General features: G+C 36.9%; 1 pseudogene; it reads left to right on the top strand.

Annotated features, from left to right (window-relative positions):
• Positions 1–1,219: 1,219 nt before the first annotated feature.
• Positions 1,220–2,385, top strand: LOC116898316 (annotated as a pseudogene).
• The last annotated feature ends 7,458 nt before the right edge of the window (positions 2,386–9,843 follow it).

The following is a 9,843-nucleotide window of genomic DNA, read 5'->3' as shown; positions in this document are numbered from 1 at the left end:
CTTTCCTCCCAGACATCTCCAACTTCTTTGCCAGGGTCTAGCTCAGTGAATCTCCCTTGCTATGCCATCCCGTACAACCTAATTTCGCTTCATTTTCCTGAACCCCAATCCATTATAAAAATTCTATTAGGATCCTCACTATCTCCCGAAACACAGCACTACCCTATACCATATCTAACCCTACCATCCACCCAGATTCTACCTCTATACTTCAGGCATGGACCAGAAAGATCAGTCCTCTCTCTCTACCTAACTTCTTTCCACTTAAATAATCTCCATTCTCTAGGTACAAACTGCCTACAATCCTCTCATTTGCCCAAACTGCTCTGTCTATATCAGACTTAGAACTAATAGAAAAAATCCACATGTTAAGATCTCATTGGATGTGCATCAACATTATCAAGACTACGTGGTCTCTGAAAACATTACCAGTCCTATAGAAATATTTGCCAGTGAGAAATTCCTAGAAGAAACCCAGAATGCAGAGTTGTAAAACAAAACAAAACAGAACCCAAAACAAAACAAAACAAACAAAAAACAAAAACAAACCATGAAGTAACTCAAGGAATTTAAAGAAAACCCAGAGCGACAGATCAATGAATGATACCAAGAGAGGAAAGACAATATAAATTTGATGGAAATGATGAAGACTTGAGAATAGAATGCAATAAAGAGATAAAACTACTAAAGAATAATGAAGCTGAAATTGAGAAGGATTAAAAAAATCCAATAGCTCAGTTAGAAAATTCAAATGAAATCTTTATCTATAGAAATAATCATGCAGAACTAGCAGAAGCCACAGTATTCTACTTAAAGACAGAGGATCTAATATAAATGAGCAAGGAATATGAAAAGTTAAACAAACACACACACACACACACAGAGAGAGAGAGAGAGAGAGAGAGAGAGAGAGAGAGAGAGAGAGAGAGAGAGAGAGAGAGAGAGAGATGGGACATATTGAAACCAACCAACTAACAAACAAACAAAACTTTGAATTATAGGAATAAATGAAGAATAAGTGAAGAATGTAAGAATATAAGTGAAGTGAAGAATATAAGAATAAATGAAGAATGCAAGTTAGTGACATAGACTATTATATCTTCAACAAGGTCTTAGAAGGAACTTACACACATACATAGAAAATAAGCATCCAGAACACCACATAAACAGGACAGGAAAAGAAAATCCCCACAGTATATCATAGTTATAACAGTAAATATGGGTGTCCTCTCCAGAGTTACCCGAGAGAAACTTCCCGCACTTCCAAGTCCAATACTGGAACCAGCGCTACAAAGATGCCGCCAACTCTGGACCCTACAAGTGTTTCAGGGACTTTGCTTCCTTCTCTGCCCTCCTAGAGCTGGACCTGCGTCCTGAGTATCACATCCTCATGCAAGGTGGGTAGTGTCCCAGACACAGGTGCCCGGCCAGACCACATCTGCTTGCTTTCCTTCTGATTTCTCCTGTAAGAGGAGACTCCAGTTTGGAGCCAAGACCCATTTCAGAATCCATCTGTATTTAGCCAGGGCAAACAGAAATAAGAGATGGTCAGCACTATGGAAAAATACAGTCCTTTTCTTGTCCCAGAGAAGGGCATTACCCTGCCCCAGACCCTGGAGGCAGTCTAGGACACCGGAGAGCACATCGCTCTGGACCTACTTCAAGCCCTAAACTTAATTAGCTGTGTAACCTAGGATAAGTCATGAATCCATTGTGTGCTTCAGTTTCTGTTTCTAGAAATGGGACTACAAATTTTTCTGGAGTAATGTGAACCTTGAGTATAACAACTAGTTTTCCATTCGTACCAGTGGCCACCAGAAAGGGTTGTCAGGTTACAGGAAAAGTGCCTTGAGCTATGAGCTATTCCTTGGATGCTTCCTTAATGTGATCAGTGTGGATACTCTCCAATAGTGGTGGCAGCCATACAAATTCACTGTGCCCGTGGACCCCAGTCTATGCTGGGAGACCACAGACGGTCGAGCACTGGACTTCCCTAGTGGGTCTTTGGATGTTGTCCTGGAGAAGGGCATACTGCATGCCCTGCTGGCTGGAATGCATCATCTGACAGTGTCAGCACTACGGACCAGGCGCTGAGTGAGGTGAGACGGATGCTGGTTCCTGGAAGTCAATTTATGTCAATGACTTCTGCGAGCCCCCACTTTAGGATCAGACACTAGGTTCAATCCAGTTATGACTGGTCACTGAGGCATATGACCTATAGCAATGGTTGATTTCCACGTTTACATCATGCATAAGGACAGAGAGCTCACTGTGTCCCAGCTGACCCTGGGTGCCCAGATCCTCTCACCCTCCAGCCTTCCTGCCCTACCCTACTTCCTTCAAGGCTCAGATAATAAGGACTTCCTCAGTGCCATTCAGCTATGAGACTGGAATTGTAATCTCCAAGCCCTCCCTGACTTTGTGCATTAGACTCTTAGGGAGCTATTTGTGATTGGTTGCTGGGTACTCAAATCCAGAGGTCTTTGCACAAAAACAGTGCTGGTGGGATGAAGCCCATGTGAACAAATACAGTGGGAGTTCCAGGTTAAAAAAATAACAGAAAAAATACATAGAACAAAAGAAGATGCAAGAGAAAAATAAAAGGCCAATAACCAAGTCACATTTAAAAGAAAGCTCACCCAAATAACAACAGCTATTCTGCAATGGAAACTTTGAAAGATAGAAGAATCTGGAATCGTGCACTCCAAATGTTAAAATAATATGAAGGCCGTTCTAGATGAACATGCCCAGCAGCAATATTTGCTACTGTAATTATAAAATGATTTTAAAAACAATGTTTAGGGAAATGTGAAGGCATGATAGAGGTGGAGATGAAATCGTTCACATTGTACTAGTAAAATTTGGCTCAGAATATTTTGACTATCTTCACATTATTTTGATCACTTGTGCTGTATGATAGCTTCTTAAGGTGGACTCTGTCCTGTGAGGTACTCTACTCTCTACAGGTAAAGGTTCTATCTGCTGTTGGAAGGGACACTTCACTGGGACACCCCTTGCTTGCCTGGACAGTATGACTTGCTTACATTGACATTATTTTGTCTTTACCACAGGTTATTCTTATCTCTAGGACAGGTGGCTTTTCTGAGCAAGGGACCCATGGGGCTTCCAGTAACAGGCATTTTATTTAAAGTATAAGCTACAGTGACCAGTCTAAAATAGAACCCACAGTGTAATGTAATTTGTTTTTGTGATTATAATAATATATATTATTATAATATAATATATTTTAGAAGTTAGTCAGTTAGACCTAAGCATCGGAGTACAATAGGAGTCTTCAATTATCTGAGCCAAATCAAATCTGACACTCAATAAACTATCTTTCAAGCATCAAACATCAAAATGACACTGTAAAATACCTCTAAATAGTGGTTCTAAACATGTAAGTAGTGGCCACTCTGGCAGTCCAATGACCCTTTCACTGGGTTCACATATAAGATATCCTGCATATAATATACAAACATTAATAGTCACAAGAGTAGCGAAATTACTGTTGTGAAATAACAATGACAATAAATTATGATTGGTTGTCACTATAGAGTGAAGAACTGTATTAAAGGGTCGCAGCATTAGGAAGTTTGAGAACCACTGTCCTAAACCATCAATAACAACAGCAATGGCACATTTATCTCTTAAAATAGAGTAAAGAGACAAGCTATCAGACACTTAATTTAATATTATTCATTTCACTCCTTAGGATCATTCAGATTATGATTTCAAAATAAATTGATTTGTGAGTGGAATCATACAGCTATATTATGTATTAAACAATAAAAAGAAATAAGTTAAAAGTCTACAATAAATGTCTAGACAAACCCTTAAAAATTATAGAGTAAATATATTCAAACATAATACTTTACTCCTGTATGTCATGCATTCCACGAAATATCCATGTGAAAAGTATAAAAGAAACCCAAACAGAAACTAGGATAAAGCCAAAATATAGCAAATAAGGGAGAAAACATTACACAATCTGCTTTGAAGTTTTTCAGTAAAATTGGTCTGTGACAGCTGCATGGAACAGCCTGGTTCATTAACTTTTTCAGAATGTACATTTTGTCCTTTCATATCTTATATGGAACATAATATATCACTATATATGGAATAGATATAGGTTTTATTAGAGAAGGTGAAACAAACTAAGTTTCATTATATCATATCTATCTGGAAAGCTGGGCTCTAGGAAAAAATTGAGTATCCATGCCTGAAGACAGAGAAAGAAAAAGTGTTCTGTGGAAATGCTGCCCCTCAGTGATTTCAGAACTATTCATTACATCAATGAGCATTGCTGTGCAAAGCTTGCTCTAAGAGCCTCAACGTGTGGGGCTGTAGATAGGACTTAGATTTGGGATTTTGTGAGAACAGTTTATGAGGCATATATGAATTATATTATGTCTTATTTTGGGGAAATTGACAATTATTTTAAAAACAACTTGAAATTTCAAATTCAATATTTAGCTTTTTTACAAAATAAAATTTACATTGAACTTAGTATTTTACATGTTTCATCACTTGATATCATAAAGGAAGTTCAAGTTTTATGATATACCAATCTATTTTAGGATGCCCACTCTGATTAATACATCATAGTGAACTTCTAGCCAGAAACTGGATCATTCTCCTAATTATATTGTGAGCAAGGGAATGAGACACTTTTATCCATTAGCCAAATCACACATTTTGCTATTAATTTCCTGTAAGTAAAATCAAATAGCAAGTGTCAATACCAAGAATAAAAAACACTTCCTAATAAATTTTCTTAATAGAATGCTGGATTTAATATCTTGTAACAGGCACCGAGCTGCAAAAACTGTGGAAAAAGAAACTGACTGATAACATGAAATTGCATAGCTTGCAACTAATTTAAATTTCTGTGCATTCCTAAAGTGTAAATAGATGTTCTAATTTTTAACAAGTGACATTTATTTTCTCTCAAAACTTTATTATAATTTAATTTAAAATACATATGTAGTTGTCATTTTTGACCAGCTGTAATAGGAATATGAGATTAATTTAACATATGAATGAAATAGAATGGAATGACCTAATTTTTCGTTCATGTCTGATACTGATAGTGTATCCAGAGAGAATGACTAGTTTCTGTGGACACATAAACACTTGACACTAAATATTTAATTTTGGGGGATCCAATTATGGTTTTTAAATGACAATAAACCTAAAATATAATAGCTCAAAATAGTATTAGAAATATGAAGACAGGAAGAACAAAGGGTTTATGTGGTGTGCCCAGACTATAACATACTTTAAAAGTATGAAATTGAAATAACTTTCTCACATGGCATCAGAGAACTAAGACGTTGAATCAGAAGAGTTAGTCTGAAAATGTTTGTAGCTTTAGGTGCCAGCCTACATATTAGAGAGGCAAGTACATATTTTTACCTAAAAGGATAGCAACAAAACTTGCAAAACCAAGAAATATAAATCCTGGACTGTAAATGAATAGGAAGGAAATTATATTGGGTAAGAAGAGGCATCAATAAATAGTGTATTAGCATGTTGGGATTCCCATTTCAATATGCCAGAAATGAGAGATTAAAACCTCAGAAACTTACTATCTCAGTTCTGGAAGCCATAATTTGAACATCAGTGTGTCTGCACAGTTGATTTTTTTTTTCTGAAGGATGTAAGGAACAAGCTCTTCTTCTGTGTCTTTCTTAGCATTTGATGGCTCCATAATAACCAGCAACACAAATCTTCTCTTATTCCTCCCCAGCCCTGTACTCCTTATTCATGCAAGTATTCTGGTAGGTGTGTCTTGAACCCATTGCTCTTGATTTGTTTGGTTGCAAATCTTACTGTATTGGGGACCCAAGTTACAAGGATACAATCTCATCACAATCTAAATATATTGGAAGTGGGTCTGTTTCCTGCAATAGTTAATTTAATATAACAGGAATGGGGATTTACTCTTAATTCTGAGAAAGCAGAATATAATAAATATTTGATTTTAGCCATATAGTATTCATTTTACCCATAGTAAAACAATTAACTTGACCTATTAAAACAGATTTCTATTATTCATGAAGGTACGTGATTTTTGTAAATTCCGTGTGACATTTCAAGTCTACACTGTAATTTTTTTTGAGGGAGACTATCAAAACGTATCAAATATCTCTAGCTTTTGATAGATATTTGACCGGATCAGATTATATTGTTGGGTATCTACAAAGAAAACACAGAAAGGTAATAAATAGTATGATTTACAGAAATACTTACTTCAAAGCATTTTTCTTTATGGGCCCTATCTCAAATTCTTTCAGGCATAGCCAGACTTTGTTCATGACTAACTTTTAGAAATTTTAACCCTTCATTATAATGGAAAAGTTTTACTTCAAGGAACAATGCAATGCAACACTTATGAATGATAGCTATGTGCAGACATCAGGTACAGTGGTTATGCCTCAATATTTTAACAGGGTAACTAATGTGTCACAGACCTTTACCTACACAGCTCATGTACATCAAGACAGCCCTCACCAGAACCCACGAAGTACATTTCACAATTCCTGCTTGATTTTCCTAACATTGAAGTAGGAGTAGGAAATGTAAATAGCTAGTATAATTCTGTTCAGATTTTTATGCATCTAAACAGAAATTTAAACTTTGTCAGGAACCAATGTCTTCATAATAATCATATTTTAATACTTACGCCTTAAAATGACAAGGAGATGGGTGTGACAAGGTCTTTTATTAAGATAAAGTCTATTTTGTGCATAATTTCCGTTAAAATAAAACAAGAGTATATTGTAGCAAACATGAGTTACTGTTTCTACAGTATCAGTGATTTGCTTTACTTTGTATTTGGTTCTGCCAAGGTTGGACCCCCCAGTGCAAGAGAATGCTGGGGGGTTGGTAAGGGGGAGAGTGGATTGGGGAACACCCTTATAGGGGAGAGGGAGAGGATAGGGGGTTTATAAATAGGAAATCAGGGAAGGGAATAACATTTGAAATGTAAATAAACAAATATATCCAATAAAAATAATGTAAATGAATTATTTTCATAATTAAAAAAGGTATATAGCACATTATACATTAATTAATGTATAATTTGGTGATATCTATGTCAATATCAATTTATGAAGCTTATATATTATTTTGGGCAAAAATATGGATTTCTTAAGCAAAGGACCTGGTTTCTTATATAATTGGTCCTTTTTGAAAGCTTCATTAAAGAACATTGTTTTAACATTACTTCCACCTTTCCTTCTACCCCTATTTCTGCTCCTGTTTAAACACCACAAAATTCAGAATCTTTCCTTTATCTATTATTGTTATATATATATATATATATATTAAAATATACATGCATATATGTATATATATACACACACACATAACATATTGACTTCATTTAACTTTGCTTGCATGCACATATGTTTACGTTTGACAACATGGTGCAGAGCAAACTATGTACAGCTAGCTTATCCCTAGAGGGAACTTATTCTCCTTTTTTCAGAACCATTGACAATATGTAGCTCTTTATCTAAGGATGGGACTGGGTGACATTTTTTTTTCCTGTTCATGGTCGCATATTATTGTTGTATTGATCTTGGTAACTACTGTTAAGACCTACTTAATGGGAAGGAATGAATGACTGGCAGTAGAAAGCTAGCCAATTACCTATTACGGAAAAGCTCATATTCCTAAGTCAATATGTTTTCAATGAACACTCACTCTTAAGCTGCTGAAAAGCATAGCTCTTGTCCTCTTCAAAGCTGCCTTTTGCAAAAAACGAATCCTGCTAAAAGATTCTGCCAGTACCCCATCAAACGACCCATCTGGAAATTCATCTTGTATCTATGGATCAGTAAAATTATGGAAGATAGGGGTAGAAAAGATTCAATGTTACCCCTTGTTTTGCGAAATCGAACTCTGCTTTCGTAGTAAACTGTAGGCGTAAATATGTCACTTACATTTCTGTCTTTGAAAACCTTTTAAAGGGATAAGAAATATGGAAAAGCCAGAAGAGAAAAAGGATTAAAAAATGTTATCCTGTAGACTTGCTGCAATATTTCAAAAAATAGCTTACAAGATATGTGGTCATCTGCACTAAGCCTACACATGACCAGCTACATGACCAGCCCTACTGCCAATGGTAGGGAAGTATTCCCTGAGCCTTACCTATAGCTAAACTATTGGCTTTGGATAATTTCTCGGAAAGGAAGAAATTCTGTTTTAAATTATATACCTATAGTTGAGTTCACAAGATATTAAAGAATAGTTATAAACCCATACTCACACAGACAGCCCCAGTCAAACAACATGAATTAGAAAAATATTATAGACATGTACATGAGAGGGCAACCTTAGGTAGCAGGAGATGAAATAGGGTGAAAATTAAGAGTGGTTGGTACATTTTCTAGTTGCATCCATTTGCTTAAGAATTTCATGAAGTGTTTGTTTTTAATAGCTGAGTAGTATTCCATTGAAAAAATATCATCCTGAGTGAGGTAACCCAGTCACACAAGAACACACATGGTATGCACTCACTGATAAGTGGATATTAGCCCAAAAGCTCAGAATAACCACAATATACTTCACAGGCCATATGAAGCTCAAGAAGGAAGACAAAAGTGTGGATGCTTCAGTCATTCTTAGAAGGGGAAACAAAATACTCACAGAAGGACATACAGGGACAAATTTTGGAGCAGAGACTGAAGGAATGATCATTTAGAGATTGCCCCACCTGAAGGATACATCCCATATACAAAACCCAAACTCAGACGATATTGGTGATGCCAAGAAGTGCATGCTGATATAGGAGCCTGCCTCCTGAGAGGCTCTGCCAGAGCCTAACAAATAGAGAGGTAGACTCTCGCAGCCAACCACTGAACTGAGAATGCAGGTCCCCAATGGAGAAGTTAGATAAAGGACTGAGGAGCTGAAGGGGTTTGCAATTCCATAACAAGAACAACAATATCAACCAACCAGATTCCACAGAGCTCCCAGGGAATAAACCACCATACCAGAGTACACAGGAATGGACCTATTGCTCCAGCCGCATATGTAGCAGAGGATGGTCTTCTTGGACATCAATGGGAGGAGACGCCTCTTGGTCCTTTCAAGGCTTGATGTCCCAGGGTTGGGGAATGTCAGGGAGGGGAGGTAGAAGGTAGTGGGGGGATGGGTGAGGGAGCACCCTCATAGAAGCAGGGGAAGGGGAGATGGGATAGCAGTTTTCTGGATGGGAAACCAGGAAAGAGGATAACATTTAAAATATAAAATAAAAAATCCAAACAAAAAAAGAAAAAATATTTTAAAAAGTGTCTAGTATATATTTTGTGTATGTACAAAATAGTCTAATAGCCAATACAATTAATAAAAGTAAATAAGCTTTATAAAATTAGAACAGAAAGCATGTATACATTTGATGGATTAATTTTCTATAACCATGAAAAAACACTACAAAACATCTTTTATAGCACAGAGTTTATTTTCAGGCAGTAGCCTATCTTGGTAGAGCAAGGAGAACAGTTTGTGGTTCTAGAGCAGGGATAATCATCCATAACTGTGAAAGGCAGAGGGCAGCAGGCAACAAGCACGTGGAGCAGCAGCTAAGAGCTTATCCCTAGTACCACAAACAGCGCATCCTTGTGTTGATTATAAACGAATACCAGGAGCCATAGTCCATTGCTACTTCCTGCTGACATTGAGGCACAGTTTTGGAGTGTGAGCAAAAAGCTGAAATGGGGGTTGGGGATTTAGCTCAGTGGTAGAGCGCTTGCCTAGCAAGCGCAAGGCCCTGGGTTCGGTCCCCAGCTCCGAAGGAAAACAAAAAAACAAAAAAACAAAAAAAAACTGAAA

The sequence above is a fragment of the Rattus rattus genome, chromosome 4 (assembly GCF_011064425.1).
Source record: "Rattus rattus isolate New Zealand chromosome 4, Rrattus_CSIRO_v1, whole genome shotgun sequence".
NCBI classification, from domain to species: domain Eukaryota; kingdom Metazoa; phylum Chordata; class Mammalia; order Rodentia; family Muridae; genus Rattus; species Rattus rattus.
This window is presented reverse-complemented; position numbering and strand designations above follow the sequence as displayed.